This window comes from Mustela putorius, unplaced genomic scaffold (genome assembly GCF_011764305.1).
Source record: "Mustela putorius furo isolate JIRA1106 unplaced genomic scaffold, ASM1176430v1.1 tig00004039_pilon_pilon_pilon, whole genome shotgun sequence".
Taxonomy (NCBI): Eukaryota; Metazoa; Chordata; class Mammalia; order Carnivora; family Mustelidae; genus Mustela; species Mustela putorius.
Genome location: NW_025422174.1, coordinates 4,160,271 through 4,179,906, shown reverse-complemented (window position 1 = coordinate 4,179,906; position 19,636 = coordinate 4,160,271). Strand labels below are relative to the sequence as shown.

Here is a 19,636-nt window from a genome sequence, read left to right as displayed (position 1 = left end):
CCTGGCTCGGGTCATGATCTCGGGGTAGTGAGATCAAGCCCACATTGGGCTCCCCATTCAGTGGGGAGTCTGCTGGAAATTCTCCCCTCCCCCTGCACACATGCTCTCCCCGCAAAGAAAGAAAGAAAGTAAGAAAGAAAGATAGATGTCACGTACACACTAAAAAAAATGGGACTCTCTAATGGCACCCATGGGGCAGTACTGGTGGGGCAGTAAAACTCTGTTTTTCACACCCCAGGAAAACAAGACACACTGAACAAGCACATCAACAGTCAATGTACTAATAGATGTAGAACACCATCGTGACCCAAAGTTTCAGACTGTAAAAAGGTGAGCAATGAGCAAGGATTTGTCTCGCTTCTGAAACAGTGTTAAAGGCACGTGGTGTTGTGTAGACATAGCTACAAATTCTCCCCTTACCCTACCCCCGATAGTCCAAAATGGTGGAGGAGTAGGAGACCTTGGTTTTGGCTGGTCCCAGGAGCTCAGTTAGAGAGCTATCACATCATTCTGAACACCCACAAACTCAAGCGGAGATCGAAGCATAGCTGCAACTCTACAAATAGGAAAGGGACCCCTTTCTGCAAGGTAGGAGGTGCCGAGAAGTGAATCCGAGGCAACATACCGGAAGATAAACCGTGGGGGTTGGGGGAGCCTCCATAAACCGGCACCACAAAGTGACAGAGCAGCAGAGCACAAAATCGGAACTTTCAGACGTCTGTCCTGGCTCACTAGGATGTCCCTGCCTGAAAGGAGCTCCGGTGGTGAAGCAGGGCAGAATCCTGGGTAGGAGAGTGTAGTCTCAGGATCCCAGCGTCCCAGAAAGACTGGGGGTGCCTGAGTGTGGCAGAGCTCCTGGGCATCGGAGCAGGGAAGACGGCTGCAATCAGAGAGCCCAGGAGGGGGTTCTCAGCTTGGGGTTGCTAGAAACTGGGAACCAAGGCATGGTCAGGTGACTGCTCCCGGACTAGGGGCCCAGGAAGCAGCAGAACCACCACAAGAACCCCCTTCCTCCCCTGGGAGGCGTGGCACAGGTGCACACTGCAGGAGTCGGCACAGTTTGCAGACTTGAAAGGGATCATGTGCCTGAGATAGAAATGCTCGGTCACAGGCTGGATGAGGATGGAGTGTGGTTGGAGACCAGGGAGATAGGAGTGATTGACTGACTGCTTTCCTCTGAGGGCTCACCGATACCAGACTGGATAAAAAAGCAAGACCATTGAGGGCCACCCGGGTGGCTCAGTGGGTTAAAGCCTCTGCCTTCGGCTCAGGTCACGATCCCAGGGTCCTGGGACTGAGCCCTGCATCCGCATCCGGCTCTCTGCTCAGCAGGGAGCCTGCCTCCTCCTCCTCTCTCTCTGCTGCCTGCCTCTCTGCCTACTTGTGATCTCTGTCAAATAAATAAATAAAATCTTAAAAAAAAAAAGCAAGACCATCGATATAATCTCTGTCTGCAAGAGACTCATCTTAGACTCAAAGACACCTCCAGATTCAAAGTGAGGGGGTGGAAAACCATTTACCATGCTCACGGACCTCCAAAGAAAGCTAGGATAGCAATCCCTGTATCAGACCTATAGAGATGAAACCAAAGACCAATAATGGATGATGAAGGACACTATATCATAAAGGGTCTATCCAACAAGAAGATCTAACCATCGTAAATATTCATGCCCCTCACATGGGATCAGCCAATTATATAAGCCAGTTAATAACAAAATTAAAGAAACACACTGGTGATAATACAATCATCGTCAGGGACCTTAACACGCCCTCACTGCCAAGGACTGACTGTCTAAGCAGAAGATCAACAAGGAAACAAGGGCTCTGGACGACACACTGCACCGGATGGACTTCACAGATACAGTCAGAGCATTCCACCCTAAGGCAACAGAATACACAGTCTTCTCGAGTGCACGTGGAACATTCTCCAGAACAGAACACCTACTGGGACACAGATCAGGTCCCAACTGGTACCAAAAGACTGGGATCATTCCCTGCCTATTTTCAGACCACCATGGTTGGAAACTGGAACTCAATCACAAGAGGAAAGTTGGAAAGAACTCAAATACATGGAGGCTAAAGCAGAATCTTCAACTTCAGGGAAACCAATGGAAATGAAAGCATAACTGTGCAAAATTCTGGGGATGCAACAAAGAGAGGGAAGTATCCAGTAATACAAGCCTTTCTCAAGAAACAAGATAGATCTCAGATACACAACCAAACCTGACACCTAAAGAAACTGGAGAAAGAACAGCCAATAAAGCCTACACTCAAGAGTAGAGCAGAAATCAATATAATAAAACCAAAAGGACAGTAGAACAGATCAATGACTAGGAGCTCGCTCCTTGAAAGAATTAGGAAGATCGATAATCCCCTGGACAGACTGATCAAAACAAAAAGAGCAAGGACCCAAATAAACAAAATCATGAATGAAAGAGGAGACGTCACAACCGCACCAAAGAAATACAAACACCCGTAAGGACGTATTACGAGCATCTATATGCCAACAAATTAGGCGATCCGGAAGAAAAACAGATGCATCCCTGAGATAGATACACGACCAAAACTGAACCAGGAAGAAAATAGAAAACCTAAACAGACCAGACCCATAACCAGCAAAGAAACTGAAGCAGTAATCAAAAATCTCCCAACAAACCAAAGTCCAGGGCCAGAAGTCTTCCCAGGGGGAAATTCTACCAACGAGCTACACGAGAATTAATACCCAACCTTCCGAAGCTGTTTCAAACACCAGAAATGGAAGGAAACCTTCCAAACTCTTTCTATGAGGCCAGCATTACCTTGATCCCCAAACCAGACAGAGACCTCACCAAAAAGGAGAATTACAGAGCAATGTCCCTGATGAACACGGATGCAATAATTCTCCCGAAAATACTAGCTAATAGGATCCAACAGTACATGAAGACGATTCTTCACCACGACCAGTGGAATTTAATTCCTGGGATGCAAGGGTGGGTTCGATGTCTGCAAATCAATCAATAGGGATAGACTACATAGATGAAGGAAAGGACAAGAACCATATGATCCTCTCAACAGAGGCAGAAAAAGCATAGGACAAACTACGGCATCCTTTCTTGATCAAAATTTCACAGTGTAGGGAGAGGTACATTCCCATATGGGAATGTACCTCAATATCATAAAAGCCATCTATGAAACGCCCACAGTGAATACCATTCTCAATGGGGAAAAAGAGAGCCTTTCCCTTTTCCCCTAAGGTCAGGAACACAACAGGGATGTTCAGTATCACCACTGCTGTTCAACATAGCACTACAAGTCCTAGCCTCAGCAATCAGACAACAGACAACAGAAAGAATAAAAGGCAGGGGTGCCGGCAAGGCTCAGTTGGCTACGTGTCTGCCTTCAACTCAGGGTCCTGGGATCGAGTCCTGATGATGCTCTCTGCTCAGCAGGGAACCTGCTTCTCCCTCTCCCTCCGTCTGATGCTCTGCCTACTTGTGATTTCTCTATCCAATAAACAAATAAAGTCTTTAAAAAAGTAAGAAAGAAAGAAAGAAAGAAAGAAAGGGCAAAGAGGACATGATACTCTATGTGGAAAACCCAAAAGACTCCACCCCAGAATTGCTAGAACTCATACAGGAATTCAGCAAAGTAGCAGGATATAAAATCAATGCCCAGAAATCAGTTGCATTTCTATACACTAACAAGGAGACAGAGAAAAGAGAAACCAAGGAGTCGATCCCATTTGCAATTGCACCCAAAACCATAAGATACCTAGGAATAAAGCTAACCAAAGAGGTAAAGGATCTGTACTCCAAAAACGGCAGAACACTTATAGGAAAGAAACTGAGGAAGACACGAAGAAATGCAGAAATGTTCCACGCTCATGGACTGGAAGAACACATATTGTTAAAATGTCTATGCTACCTAGAGCAGTCTACATAGTCAACCCAATCCCTATCAAAATACCAGCAACTTTTTTTTTCACAGAGATAGAACAAATAATCCCCAAACTTGTCTGGAACCAGAAAAGACCCCAGACAGCCAAAGGAGTGTTGAAAAAGAACACCAAAGCTGGTGGCATCCCAATCCCAATCTTAAGCTCTACTGCAAAGCTGTAATCATTCAGAGAGTACTGGCACAAAAACAGACAAATGGATCAATGAAACAGAATAGAGAATCTGGAAATACACCCTCAACTCTAGGGTCAACTAACCTTTGACCAAGCAGGAGAGAATATCCAATGGAAAAAAGACAGTCTCTTCAACAAATGGTACTGGGAATATTGGACAGCTGCACGCAGAAGAATGAAACTACACTATTGCCTTACACCATACACAAAAATGGACTCAAAGTGGACGAAAGACCTACACCTGAGACAGGAATCCATCAAAATTGTAGAGAACACAGGCAGCAAGTTCCCTGACCTCAGCTGCAGCAACGTCTTGTCAGACACGTCTCCAAAGCCAAGGGAACTAAAGGCAAAAAAATGAACTACCGGGACTTCATCCAGATAGAAAGATTTTGCACAGCATAGGGAACAGTCGACAAAACCAAGAGACAACTGGCAGGATGGAAGAAGGTACTTGCAAAAGACGCGTCACATAAAGGGACAGTATCCAAAATCTAGAGAGAGCTTCCCAAACTCAACACCCAAAGAATCATCTGATGGAGAAATAGGCAGAAGACATGGACAGACGTTTCTGCAAAGACGACATTCCAATGGCCAACAGGCACATGAAAAACTGCTCCGGATCACTGGGCGTCAGGGAAATACAAAGCCAAACCACAAAGAGAGACCATTGCACAATGGTCAGAAAGGCTAATATGTACGCATGCACCAATCTATATGACACCAGCATAAATACACACAAGATTTCTCTTCTATGTTAAGTTCCCTATACAGGGGAAGGCAGGGGAAGGCTCAGGGGCAGTGCCCCAGGGCGATGAGGGGCGGGGCCGGGGCCCCAAGAGCGGCAGGGACTCGCGCAGGGTGGGGGTGGCGGTCTCCGAGGGCCGACTCACCAAAGGGCTGCTCTGGGACCCCGGCACCGGTCCGGACCCGGGCTCCAGTGTGTGCCGTGGCCCAGTCCCGGGCCAGGACCCCCCTGTGCCTGCTGTGTGGTGGCGGCAGGGGACGGGAGCACGCCACCGAGAGAGCCGCCAGCCCAGCCCTCCTGTTCCGAGCCCAGGCCCCAGCGGGCGGGCGCAGTCGCAGCGGCGGGAACGGGCGCGTCCCCCGGCCAGGCTCTGGTTGGCCAGCTGCGGCTTCACCATGGCGACGGCAGGGGGCAGCGGGGCTCCGGCGGGGCAGCTGCAGAAGCGATTCCTAAACCGGTGCACTAGCGCCAGGCCGGGCTGACTCAGGCCTCGGCCGCCCCACACCTGGGCCACTCTGTGCAGAGCGGAGGACCCGCGCCCACCGGGCACCTCCACCGCCCGGCGCAACCCCCCATCCTGGTCTAGGCGCACAGCCTCGGGAGGCCACAGAGGCACGGCGCAGGCGGCGGCCCGGGAACCGCCAAACCAAGGTGCGGGCGGAGCTGTTCCTGCAGGGCTGACGGGGCAAGGAGGGGCAGGACCCTCTGGAGTCTCTGGAGGCTGGAAATACCCAAAGTCTCCGTGAGGCCCGTCGTCTGCGCTGGTGTAGACATCCCTGAAATGCACCAAGGATCCTCTCTCCTAGCTGGACGGATGCGTCTGACTGCACTTTTCACCTCAATGAAAGAGACGCTGTTGCGTGGAAAGCTCATGCCGCCGCACTTTGTGTACTGCGACCCCACTTAGGGGGACGTCCAGGGCCAGGTGCATGTTCTGGCGGCAGGCACCTGGGTGCAGTCAGGCAGGAGCATGCACGAGGGGCCGCCCCAGGACAGCCAGCCAAGCAGGGGAAGGAGGGCAAGGGCCCAAGCCTGGTGTGGGGAGCTGCAGCGATGAGGGGCTGGGACCCCAGACCAGGGGCCCCAGGGTCTTGGCTGTTCCGAACGACCTGACCTGCGGCGGCGTCGTCGCTGGCTGCGGAGGCGGCTTGCGGGAGCGCAGCGCGGGAGCGCGCGCGAGGTGGGGGGGGGCGGGGAGCGCGCCTGAGGTGCTGCTTGGAAACAGCGGCGGTTGGCTTTTGATTCTTAGCCTGGCGCACGCAGGGGTTCTGTGACACTTGGCGGGGTAGTCCGGCTGGACTGGACGCTTTCTCACCGCGGACCAGGGCAGTTGTATGACCGCCAGATGTTCTCCTGGGCTGGTGGTCTGGGCTGTGGCCTAGGCCATACCCTAGGGGCCGTGGACAGCAGCCACACCTCTTTGACCAGGGACATCTCTGATATTCACAGACATGTGCTGGGGAAAGGGACCTTCCCTGGGGACGCCATGGATGTGGCTGATGTCATCTCATCCCAGACACAGATCAATAGACGCCTCCCTGAGACAGAAACGCTGGAGGCTGAAGTGACTCACTGGAAGATGTTGTGCCCGTGTCCCACCCGGGGACCAAATACCATCGACCCGGAAACAGTGTGGAAACTGAAGAGCCACATCAGGGACCTACAGCAGAAGCAGATGCGGGAAATGGACAAACATCAGCTGGAAGTGGCCGTGTTGCAAAACACCCACCGGCAGAAGCTGGCCGACCTCACTGACCGGCACCGCAAGCAACTGATGGACTACCAGCGACAGGTGGAAGACCTGCAAAACCAAGATGCTGCCGGGAACGTGAACCGTGACCTTCTGGAGGAGAGGGAAATGGATCTCAGAAGGCTGAAGCAGCAGCAGCTTACACAAATGCAGCGGCTCAACGACAGTCTGAACAACCTTGCTTCCGACCTCCGAGCGGAAAAGGAGAAGTTGGTTCGTCAGCTCCAAGACGCAACCCATCAGCTGGAGGAATCCGTTCTGCGCAACAACGAGGATTCCCTGAAGAACAACATCGCCGTGAGGGCTTTAAAGATAGAGAAAGGACGGTTAGTGGCCAAACTGTGTCGGGCCGAAAAGAAGCTTTTCGAACACAAGACTGAACAAAGCCTCAGAGAATGGTCACCCGCAGACAATGGCCATTCCATTAAACTCGGTCAGGAGAAAGACCTGGAGATACTACACCTCCAAGAGAGGATCGAGCAGATGGACGCCGAGCACCAGGAAACGAAGGAACTGCTGTCCTTTGCTTTGGAGGAGCAGAACCAATTGACAGAATGCCTCAGGGAGCAAGAGGAGTACATCAAGGAACTCCGAGAAAGGCCAGAGCTTCAGGAGGAACTCGGCCAGTCGACCGAAACCTTCAGAAGCCATGACGTCTTACCCGCATCCGTGGAGGACAAAGACATGCGTCTCCCATCCACGACCGACCACCAACACCCTCCTGTGGACCAAGACCCGGAGCGCCTCACACGACAGAGTCGCGCTGTCCCTCTGGTTGACCCTAAAGTCCTAGAGGAGATTGAAGAACTCGAGTGTGAGGTCTTTCAGCTCAACAGGTTAAAAGATGATCTCGAGGAGGAGATACAAGAACAACAGAAGATCATTCACAACCAGCAGCAGGGGAAGAGAGCACTGCTTCAGTCCTTACAGGAGCAGAAGGAGAAGGTGGACCGTCTTCAACACCGGCAGGAGGAGATGAACACACCGAACGCGCTCAGCTCCTCGCAGCCAAAGACGAGATGATTCGGAATCTGCAAGTCACGCTAGAAGAGCTGAGAGCCCAGCTGCCCGACAAAAGCCCGCACATTCCGAGAGAACCCTGTGAGGATGAGGAGGTGCGAGCAAGCCAGCCTCTCCCCAGAGAGAACGCAGGCGAAGAGCGTGATCCATCTCAAGCTGAAATTCAAAGGTTAGTCCAAGGAATCAAAGCACAGGACCCGGAGACGAAGCTTCTCACTGAAGAGAACGTCCGGCTGACCGCGCAAGTGGATCGGCTCTCCAAAGAGGAGATCGGGAAACTCACTCGGATCATCCAGCAAAAGGATGTGGAGATTCAGGGTCTTTCCAGCAGAATCTCGGCGGCTTCTCACAGCCAGAACAGGCACGTGGAACAGCTTCAGGAGCAGTTGCAAGAGTGTGCTTTGAAAAGCCAACAGATCTTGGCCATCCTGAACGAGAAGATGAGGGAGAAGAGCCATCTGGAAAGGGACGATCACGAAAGGACCCATCGACTTGCTGCCAAGGAAGCAGACCTCCAGAGGGCGCGCAAGAGGAAAATCAGAACCTGTCCACCGGAGGGGAAAGCAGCGGCCAGGAGGTGTGTACAGAAAGGATTCGGGACTTGTCACACGTGATTCGAGAAAAAGACCTGGAGGTGGCTGCGTTGAGTCAGATATGCCAGACCTTACTGAGGATCCTGCAAACACCCAGCCCTGGTCATGGGGTTCGAGGAGGTCGAATCGATCAGTTCCAGCAGCTTCTCCAGGAACGGGACACGTTAACACAGCGAGTGAAGATCATGGAGGAGTGGAAAGAGCAGGTGCTGACCACCGTCCAAAATCTGAAGCGTGAGTCCCCCCAGCTTCAGACACATCTGCGACAACTGCAGGCGTGGGCGTGCCCCCAACAGCGAGAACGTCCTGAAACCGCAGACAGCCTCTCTGGACCAGATCCAAACTGACCAGGGACATGAAATAAACTTCCACGAGCTAGAGAAGGAACTGGCCCAACTTCAGCTCCGCATCGGGGAGCTCTGCGATGCCAAGGACCTCCTTTTAGGGAACCTGGATGTGATTTTCCTCCAGACCTCCAGCGACTCCCGGAAGGCCGTGAAATCTGACCCCGTGAGGGAGGCCTCTCAGGTGATCAGAGAGGAGGCAGAAGAGCTCCGAAAATCAGGGCGAGGAAAAGAGACAAGGATCCGAACCCTCCAGGAAGATCAGCAGAGATGGATTGCTTCAGGGGCTGCCACGGGGGAAGGAGAAGGCAAAGCACGGGAACACAGCGAGGCCGATTCCCACACGGAACGGCCGACGGAGAAACCGGGCCCTTCTGCAAAACTCCCTTCGGGCTCAGGAGCTCCGAACCCAAGCGGCAAGTGAGGAGCTGCTTTCCTTACAGGAGAAGCTCTGTGGCCAGCTGAGTGAGAACGAGCTGCTGAGGCAGGCGGTCACCAATCTGAAGGAGAGGATGGCAGATTTCGAAATGGACGCGTGTCGGCTGAGAGAGAGAAAACGCCGAGATCGTGGAACGATCTAGAGAACAGGAAATGGAGAATCGGGCGTTGCAAGAGACCAATCGGCTGCTGTCAGTGACGCAGAGAGAGGAGGCATCCCAGCATGCTGCGATGAGAGAGAAGGCCCTGGCCTTGGAGCAACTGCTGCGAGAGAAAGAGGAGGGCGAGACCGGGGAACTGAACCGGCTCGCCGCCGCCGTTCGGTCCACGCGCAGGAAAAGGCAGCTGCGTGCCAGCGGGAGAGAGATGACGTCGTGTTGGCACTGACACAGAAAGAAACGGAAACCCGCGCCCTCCAGAAGGAGGTTCACCAGCTACGAGAGAGAGAGCTGCGCCTCACCCAGGAGCTGGAGAGAGGGGCGGCAGCTCGCGGCAGAAGCCCAAGATTCTCGTCGCCGGGAAGCTTTGGCCTCGGAGGACCGAGTGGCTCAGCTGAGAGAGGAAGTGACGGTCTTGCAGGGAAAACTCGTTTGGTCTTCCGCTGCCATGCAAAAGGCCAGCCACGGAGCCAGGCTGCAGGTAGAGTCGCTGCGGGAGCAGCTGCACGTGGTCACCCAGCAGAAGGAGGAAGCTGTGCTCCGGCTTGCCGCCTCCCAGGAGGAGGGAAGGCACTGTGATCAGACCCTAGCGAGCCTGAAGCTGGAACTGGCCGAATGGATGGAAAAGGCAGACGCCCTAGAAGGAAACCTGAAGTCCTTACAGGGACGTTTGCATCAAACCAATGCCGACTTGGAGGAGAAGGAGGACCGACTCCAAGAGTTCAAGAAACAGAACGAGGTCCAGCAGGAAATCCTGGAGGACACACAGAGAGGAAAACTGATGACCTTAGTCAGTCAGTCCGAAGGAATGGCGGACAAAGCCCTCCTAAGGAGACTCTTCGTGGGAGCTTTCCAGGCAGCTGATGCGGAACGGCAGGAAGCGTTGAGCTTGATGGCAAGCACGCTGGGGATCCGAGAAGACCAGCTGCGGCAGCTGCGCAGCCGGGAGCCCGCGGGTGTGCCCAGCGGGGGGACTGGGGGGCCTGGATCCAGAAGCGCCCCCAACACCCCTGCGAAACCAAATCACCAAGCCGTGGCCAATCGTTCCTTTTCAGACCTTTTTGTCCAGTTTTCTAGAAGCGGAATCTCATTCAGCTTTTCCACCGCCAAAACCCTCTGCTCGTGTCGTGAAGCCCCCAGATTCAGGAGGCAGGGGAAAGCCGCCTAAGAAACAAGGCCCATCACGACGGAACGCTACCCTGGCATCCACACCCGGAAAAAAGGAGGTCAAGCCCCGCACCACAGCTGTGTCTCTTATTAATCCACCTGGACCGCAAATGGATGGATCGGAGCACCTTCTTCTAAATGCTGTCACTGACGCTTTACCCGTGTACACGCCGCATATACTATCACCTGCCCAGAAGGTTGGAAAGGCGGCCAAAGACCTCTCAAAGAAATAGACGATTGTGAGCCAGAGTGACACCACGCTTTGAAGATCCCAAGTCACTCTGTGTGTCTACCTTATCTCCTAATGTTCTTTTTCAAAATGCCAACTGTTTCACGGTTTTGCTTTCAGCCGAAGAAACATCTTTCTTTTATGACTTAACAAAAAAGGGGTCTCTCAATGACTGCAGAAGTATTCGCCAAAGTGAAAACACCGGTGACTTCTTTTGTATGTTTTAAGATCTTATTTATCTTTTCGACAGAAATTGAGGGCACACGTACAGGGGGAGCACCAGAGGGAGAGAGAGAAGCAGGCTCTCCACGGACCAGGGATCCTGACCTGTGACCTGATCCTAGGACCCCGGGATCATGACATGAGCCAAAGACAGTTTACAGACTGAGCCACCCAGGTGCCACAGCAGTGGTGACGTTCGTAGGACAGTCGACACTGATGGCCTTGGAAGCTGTGGTCTGTAATGCTGGAAGGCTTACACAAGGGCCAAGCGTCTATGGATACCTTATGCAGAGAACACATCAACTTGTTTCAGTGTTCCAAAGGTATCAGATACACGACCACACGATCCTTGTATGGGAAACGAGGTGACTAGCACGAAAGTACACGATGAAGAGGAGGTTTAAAAAAAAAAAAAAAAAGTTTGCTTTCCCCAGGTAAGTCTCATTTCTCTTAATTTTTTATTTTCTAATTTTTAAAAATCATTTCCTTTTCTGTTGTCTGCAAAAGCACGCTATGGCTAACCTGAATTCTCTCGGGCCTTATGTAGGTCGGCCTGCGTGGGACTATACTACTTATTCTCTGACTTGCTCCCCCCCCCCCAACCCCCCCAAATCACTCTGCCTTAGAGACCATTTTTGAAATGGGAATGAATTCCATCTTATTCTTAAATGGAAAACCCAGCGGGCTTATGGTTCTGCCCTAAGTTCCAGAAGTAGCTCCTCTTGATCATCCTTTAAGCGGTTTTTTAACTGCAAGGTCCATGGTCGACTCCCTTGTTCATTTCTTCAGAAGCCCCTTCAAATCTTCATTGGCTGGATCATGGCGCAGGCTGTCAGGGAACTGGAGCTTACTTGGGAAGAAACTGTGCCTGGTCCCCGTGCTAAGGAGGGCTTGTTGGCCAGGGGATCCGATCTGGGGGAGCAGAGTGGGAAGGGAACTTGGGGTGAGGCCATCCGAGGCCCTCCAAAGTTACCGGATGCCAAGACAACACTTCCTATTGAACCTTCATCTCAGGCTTTCCATCAGAACGGACTCTGATATATGGACATCCATTTCCTGCTGAGACTCTTAAGGCGTAGGACAGGTGCTTCTCTAGGATGTGAAGCTGTCATGTGACCAGGAGGGAGACGTGGTCATCAAATCCAAAATGTAGTAACTTCCATTGGTGTTCACGCAGTTGATCCCAAGGGAATCGCTGGGTGGCCAAGGGGTAGAAGGAAGAGCGGACGTCCTCCGGCACCATGGAATCTGGCAATGCACTGTGGACAGAAGCCCCCACCTCCACAGGCAGGTAGGATATGCAGACTTGGGCTTCAGCCTGGAGCAGGAAGGCCTTGGGAACTATATTCAGCTGCTGGTGGTGGTGGTGGTGGGGGGGGGGGGGGGTCCCCATGACCCAGAGAAGAATGGACAGCTGGAGGGGAAGGCTCAGAGTCTGTGAGAGATGCTGTTTCCGGGAGAGCCCAGTGCATGGCCAGCAACTGCTGCTCTCATGGTCTCTCACCAGGGCCGAGGAGGGCCGTTTCTTGCTTTGGGAGCCCATGGACGATTGACAGACAGCATGGACAGAGAGTCCAGGGACTCCAGGAAGCAGGAGAGGAGGCTGCTACAGCCTTTTGACCCGGGCACGAACAGCTGGTTTTTTTCTCAAGCTTTTTGTTTTTGTAGTTGAGAGAGCGCCCTGGCTGGAAAAGGGGGTGAAAGGGAGAGGGAGAAGCGGGCTCCCCGCCGAGCAGGGAACCCCCTGCCAGGCCCCATCTCAGGATCCCGAGACCAGGACCTGAGACAAAGGCAGACGCTTCACCAACTGAGCCACCCAGTCACCCCCAACAGGTCAATTTTGCTTGCACAGATCCGAGAGCCTTCTGTTGAGGGGAGACCCTCCCCCCTCAGCGTGGGCTCGTTAACAAGGAACAGCTGAAATGGGTTTCTGTAAAACTGATAAACAAGGAATAGGTTGCCTCCGGTACCCAAAAAGTACGGAAAGATGTTGGACTTGTATGCCCTTTTTTCTTTGTAAGGATTTTACTTAGGGACTTGACAGATCACGAGAGAGAGAAAGACACAGAGAGAGAGAGAGGACAAAGGGCTGGTAGGGGCAGAGGGAGAGAAGAGAAGCAGGCTTCCTGCCGACCAGGGAGCCTGATGCGAGGCTTGTTGCCAGGACCCTGAGATCGGGATCTGGGCCCAAGGCAGACCCTTGACTGACAGACAGAGCCACCCCTGCAGGTCCTCAACAAGTGTGTCCAACAAATAGCCTCACAGTAGGATCTCCTGGATGGGATGTCCCATCTGTATTCCCGGAGAAAGACGAATGCGCTAAGATCCTGCCCACAAAGTTTGCCTGTTTTAGAGCAGAGCGGTTTGGGTGCCCCGCGCGTAACAAGGTAAATCCTGTCTCCTTCAAGGTCAAGGCACATGCGACCGAGAGGCACTGAACAGAACATACTGGCCAAATGTATTAGAGCAAAATATTCACCATCGTTAAATCTGTGGGGCTCCCTCATGGCTTTTTCAACGACTTAACCTCAAAGAGAAAGCAAGAGCAAAAGCTAGCAAAGGAGCCGGGGCCCGGGGTGGTGGCAGGCAGGGACAGAAAGGCAGAGGCGGAGAAAATCCCAAGCGGACTCCACCCTGAGCACGCAGCCCGACATGGGACCCTAGCCCATGACCCTGAGATCCTGACCTGAGCCAAAAGCTCAACCCACTGAGCCCCCCAGCTGTCTCCGGTGTTTTTCAGGGTACAGGGGTTTGTTTTATCAGGGATGGTAAGACAAGCAGATATACAAGGAACTCTCACAACGCAAGAAGCGTTCATCGACTCCCTGATCCCGAGAGAGGAGGTCCTGAGAGCCATGGAGGGCCACCCAGGGAAGCACCAGGGGCGGTCAGGAGAAAGAGGGAGTGAAGGGACAGACGACACGGGCAAGACCCTTTACTGTGGTTTCCATGGCAAGGGGCAGGTGAATCCGGCTAAGCACATTTAAGACTGCCTAGTCGGTGTCATGTCAGTGGGTTCCGGGACACAGTGGTGTCTGTCTGGAGTAGTCTGTCCCTGCCCCTGGGGTGATCAGGGCAGGGGATAGTGGCCCAGAGTGAGAGTTTCTTACAAGAGGTGGTTGGGGGGGTAAAGGCTCCAAATTGGTTTGCTTTACATGTGAAAGCTCTGCCTGTAGGCAAGCTGCTGACCATCTCTAGGAATTAAGTAAGCCTGCCAGGGAAAGTCCCTCCAAAGTCAGCAAGGCCCGAGATGTCAAAGCAGTAAAGACAGAAGGCAGAATCTACGGTTATTATACTCGCTATAAACAGAACGTGCATTAAGTCCGTGAAGGTTAGCCAACCGGTGCATCTTGGCAACATTACACTTCATTCAGAACCTACGCTGTAGAGGCACAGAAGGCAATCGGCCTCCTTGGAATTTTGCCAATTAAATTATGTTAGTGAACTTGTGATTTCCTTTTTACTTTTTACTGGTTAGAGATTTGATGTATTCATTTAAGAGAGCGAGAGAGAGCGAGAGAGCGAGAGAGCGAGCAAGCAAGTGGGACAGAGCAGGACCCAGGGGGAGCAGCAGGGAGAGGCAGAGGGAGAAGCAGACTGACTCCTTGCCCAGCAGGGAGCTTGACACGGGGCTCTATTCCAGGATCCCGGGATCAAGACCTGAACTGATGTCAGGTGATTAACCATGTGAGCCACCCGGGTGCCCTTGTAAATGTTGGATCTACAACCGGGTCAAATTCTGAACCTACGATGAATTAGTTCGTGGGGGCCCCGGGGGGTCCCCCTACCTCCTGTATGCAGTTTTCTCTCTCCCACTCCTCCTTTGCTCGGGTTTGTGTCTTCCTGGATATACTGGGGGTGGGGTGGGGGAGTGTCTTTTGCCCTGCTCCTCGTTCTCGGTTTTTTTTTATCTTCCAGAGAGTCTCAAATCAGCATCATCAGCCTTGGGGCTTCTGTCGCGGCGAGGGTTGTATGGTCTCACGCCTCCTGGCGGAAGTCGAGGTGGGACCGCATCCCCTCAGTGTGCCATTCTTACATTTCCCTGCGTCGGGGCCTCCCTCCTCCGTTGCACCCACAACACACAGAGGGTCACCCCCAGGGCTGTGCTTGGGGTGTGCTTTCCCCCATAGGATCCGGACGTCCGCATCCATCACTGGCCCAACACCCAGTCCCTGGAACTGAAGCACACCAGTCAGCATGTCCTGCGGTTGCCAACCTCAGGGGGGAGCCCTGGAGACCAATACAGGCCACATGCAGGTCACATGGGTGACAGCTCCCCCCAAGATCCAGTCCATTCTCCTTCATTCTCACCTTGTTGGCAAGGAGGGGACCTTAGTTTGGAAACGGATGGCGACCTCCATGTGAGATAACAGAACACGGGCCAACACACAAGCTGGCCGGCGATGGCCAGTTCCCTCCCAGATCGTGACTGTCACCTCTGAAGCCAGTTAGTTAGCGAAGGAGCAGGTCAAGCTGACCCCCGCGTCCTCAGTTAACATACGGACACCGTGCCTGTGATGCTGCCGCTTGTTTTAATCACCATCTCCTCAGGTCCCCGATGAGAGAGAGATTCCTGCTCCAGACTTGTGGGATGCCCTGACACCCGACACGGGTGACTGACCAACAGTTTACTCGTCACATACCCTCACGCTTCAGGGGAGGAGGATACCACACACCGTGCAGGACGACACAGACGTCGCGCTTGAGAACAGAGAGAACAGCAGCAGCAGGGCCTTCGAAGGCAAGACTTGCTTCTCGAAACAAGAGGGTGTGGCAAGTCCTGGTTCCCATGGGAGGGGGTGAGTGGCTGGCCTGAAGAATTCAGTGGGCTTCTAGGGAACCGAACGCTGCTCCCCCAAAACCAACAGGCACTATGGCTAGTCCCTGGGATGAGAAGGGTGTTTGGGGAAGAGACCTCCCCTGTGAGGGAAGAGGGAGAGGAGAACGTGCAGGATGCCATTCGGGTCCCTCCTTTGGTCTTCCGCGTGTCAACACAGCCCCTGACACGGAATCTTCATTGCAGGACTTATGCCCCAAGAGGGTACGACAAAACGCTTCTAGAACTAACAACGGAACTTCACAGAGAAACAGTATACGGGCTAAACACAGAAAGGTAAGCTGTATTCCTCTGTGCCGGCAACGAATATGGAGGCTCCACAATCCAACACACCTTCGCAAAGAAACTACTTCGTACAAAGAAACTACTTCGGGATCAATCTAACAGTGCCTGTCCAGGCATCCCATGCTGAAAGCTATTTAGCACTGGTACAGGAAGTCCAAGATAGAAATAAATGGAAGAGATACACCACGGTCGTGATCTGGAAGACTAGGCATCGTCACGATGTCAATTCTCCCCAGACTGATAGAGAGAGACTTAACGCCATTTCTATCAAAATCCTGTCAGCTTCGTTTGTTTTCGTAGAGATAGACAAAAATATTCTAAAATCTATGTGGAAGGAGAAAGGAATCAGAGTAGTTTCAAAACCGGTTTTGAAAAGAAGAGTAATTTGGGAACACAGTCTTTAGAGTTTCAGAACTTAGTAGTAGTTGTAACAAGGAAGCCCGTGTTGGTATTGGCAGGAGGACAGTCCCACAGAACAAAGACTCCAGAAACAGTCCCCACAAATATGCCCATCTGAGTTTTGAAAAGGGTGCTGAAGCAATTCCATTCCAGGCAGCTCGGTTTGGTGCCGACCACAGCCATCTAGAGCTTGTGAGGAGCTCAGAGAGGCCACCCTCAGAACACAGCAGCAGCAGAGGAGGAGGACGGTGGTGTGACCGAGGTCCTGCCAGGTGGGAATGGGAGAGAGACTGTGTGCCCAGGGTTGTGTGGGCGGGGCCCAAAGACCTATCCGGCGGGCGATGCCTTCCGAAGGCCGGGGGGGAGCAGGGAAACTGTCCATTCAGCGTGTGGGCCCGGCGGCACCCAGGAGCGGGCAGGTGGTTAGGATAGCTGACGGGCGGGGCACTGAGACACTTGAGCTGAGTCTGAGCAAAAGCACCTCCCGTGTTCCAGGCTTCTGTGAGGCTTGCTGCTTGTCTGGCGTCTCAAGACCCCACAACCTTGTCCCGGTGGGCGTAGCACCTCACAACCTCCAGACCCACGGCCACCGGTCTGGGGACACCCCCTTCCCCGCTCCTGTACTTCGTCCTCAAGGTCGGCGCGGAGGACCAAGAAGTGAGCAGCCCTTGGGAAGATGCTCTCTCTGCACGGAGGTACCTGTAGGGCATGATGTCAGGGCCCCGTGTCTCCGGGGGGGCTGGGGCCTCGCTGGGAGGCGGGCCTGTGTCTCAGGAGTACACCGGTTTGCCAAAAGGTAGCCGTCAGCTTGTGTGCCCCTCCTTTCGCAGCTGAGAGGAGCCCAGAACGGGGCCTCGTTGATGGAGCTGCTAACTATGTGGGGGGCCTGGAGACAGCGCGAGCGGAAATGCGGCCGAACCGGGCAGATGAGGTTTTTCAGCCTTGCTGGGGCTCAAGTCCTGCTAGAAGAGACCGACTTGAAGCCCGTAAGTGGAGTGTTGATGGGGGAGGAGTTCCGTTCTCCTTCTCGAGTAGGTTACGTTCCACGAGGGGTTGTCAGGATCCCCACCGTGCACCTGAGATCAGGCCAGTCAGGGGTCCGTGGGTGTGTGTGTGTGTGTGTGTGTGTGTCTGTGTGTGTCTGTGTGCGTGTGTGTGTGTGTGTGTAGGGGGAATGGCCTTCCTTTTGGGTGCGTTGTGGGTATCAGTGATTGGAACCCATGATGAACAGGACTGACAGGATGCGTGAGGGACTCACCCCCTGGCTGGCCAAGACAGGAAGGAAATAACGACCCGTGAAATTCGTCATTACTGTTCTGCATTGAGTGCTGGGAAGTACAGGGTGCGTTAGAGTTTGTAATTTGCTGAGTAATGTTTAAGCGGAGACCAGGAGGCTAAGAAATCAAGGCGGATGTGGGAAGGTGTTCCGTTAGGGCCGGGAAGGATGTGTAGTGTTGAAGGAATTGACAGAATGTCCTTGAAGCTGGGGCCACGTGGGGACCGTGGGGTGGGGAAAAAACAACGTTTGGGGTGACGACTTGTCGTTTTTGTAGGGTCTTGGAAACGAATCATAGTGATTTAAAAACATGGGGTCCAGACCCCAAGCAGTTCCTACCTCTGCCTCTTATGAGCCGTGTAGCTAAAGCATTGTGCGTCTCCGTTCCCTGATGGGACGAATGGGGATGATGATAATCCCACGTCACAGAGGACTGTAAAGACGAAGTGAAATTTAACATTAACAAAACACTTAGCGCCATGTCTGACACGCAGGAGGTGTCAGTGGTGGCTAGTTCAAGACGTCAAGAAATACACAGATAAGTTTTGAAGACGTGGGGACAGTCTGTGGTGACGTTTGTGAACATACGTGGACTCCACGCAACTTCATTTCTTCTCCAGCTTTCAGATGCTCTTGACCACATGTGTCACACTGTTGAATGAGAAAGAATTTTTCTCAAATGGACAGTTACTTGTCCAGAGAGTCTGCAGCGCCACTGAAATGACGAGAGGGAAATAAAAGGCTTTGCCGTACCGTGTCCCAATTAGCTGTGCTTCAAATGTCCTGATAAATTGATTTAGTTCGTATTTGTGGGTAACCGTTTGTGCGAACTTGCTTCAAGTCAATGGACTCTAGAGCCATTGAGACACAGAATACGGACAGAGAAGTAGTATGGCTAGAGCTTGGCTAGAGCTTGGACTCTCTATGGGATAGGTGTTTTGTTCTGTTTTCGTTTTTGTTTTTCAGGTAGGAAACATCTTTATTATTGGCCTTGACTCATTCATCATACAGTGTCCAACGTGGATTCCGTATCCTGACAACCTGCCTGGCGCATTACTCCGCTGGCCGCTCTGGTCCAGACGTCAGGCCGTCCCCCCGAGGGAAGCCAACCCCACCGGCCTCAAAAGTTCATGCTTGGGGTGCTGAGCGCCAGCCTGTCCCAGGAATGGGCCCCTTGGTTCCTGGCCCTCTACTCCGGCCAGCAGTTCTGGGGAGGCCGAGGCTGGAGCCCGACACTCTCCTCGGTTTCGGGATCGTTTAAGAAAAACCGAGGAGACAAACGTTTCACCGTCTTTAAAAAACACAGGAGTCTGAGGAGAGAAGCCAAGGTCCGTCGCTTGGGAGCTCCGTGGGAGGACGAAGCATCCGTGTCCCTTGCCGCCGACCCACGCTGCGCCGCCTCCTTATGCCCACGCGGAAAGCCCATTTTCAGGCGGCGGGTATTGGCACAGGTGGTGCTGGCCGACCTGGCAGCGACGGTCGGAGCCGCGGGTGTAGCCGGGGTAGCTGCGGTTGCTGTGGATGCCTCCGCTGGAAGCAGCTCTCGTGGCCCTCGCAGGGGAAGACGCTGTAGCGCTTGCCGCTCGACATGTGCCCACACCCCATGCAGTCCACCTGCAGCTCCGGCTTCGCCAGGCTCGGAGTCGCTGGCAGCGCCCGGGGCTGAGGCCCAGGAAGCTGCTGGAGGCCTGCAAGGCCCCGTGGCCAGCACTTCGCGAGCTGCCGCCCCCTCTGTGGCCGCACCTTCCCCTGCCTGGGCCTCAGGCGGGGGGGCCCCAGACTCGCTGGCCTTTGCCACCTCGCCACCCACCCTGGGAGCCGGCCTCGTGCTGCAGCCGCTTTTCTCTGGGATAGTTTTTATCATTTCTCTGCTCTCCTCTGTCTCAGTCTCCGACGCCTTCCTGCGTCTGCAGCCCACACATTGTCGGGGAAGTTTGGGTTTGGAATGGCAGACTAAATAGTGGTTCCCAACCCAGTGCTAACCAGCAAAGCATGAAGGACTTTGGCGTTTTTTGCCTTTTTTTTTTTTTTTTTTAAATATTTTGTTCATTGGACAGTGAGA

At 53.3% G+C, this 19,636-nt stretch overlaps 1 long non-coding RNA gene across 2 annotated transcripts; it reads left to right on the top strand.

Annotated features, from left to right (window-relative positions):
- The first annotated feature begins 15,500 nt into the window (after positions 1–15,500).
- LOC123389849 lies at positions 15,501–16,900 on the top strand. 2 transcript variants are annotated; one of them, XR_006604497.1, is made up of 4 exons: positions 15,501–15,576; positions 15,801–15,890; positions 16,452–16,570; positions 16,794–16,900. It is a non-coding gene; the product is annotated as an uncharacterized LOC123389849 (long non-coding RNA). The 2 variants fall into 2 exon arrangements; XR_006604498.1 differs by having other exon boundaries at positions 15,559–15,576; positions 16,358–16,570.
- The last annotated feature ends 2,736 nt before the right edge of the window (positions 16,901–19,636 follow it).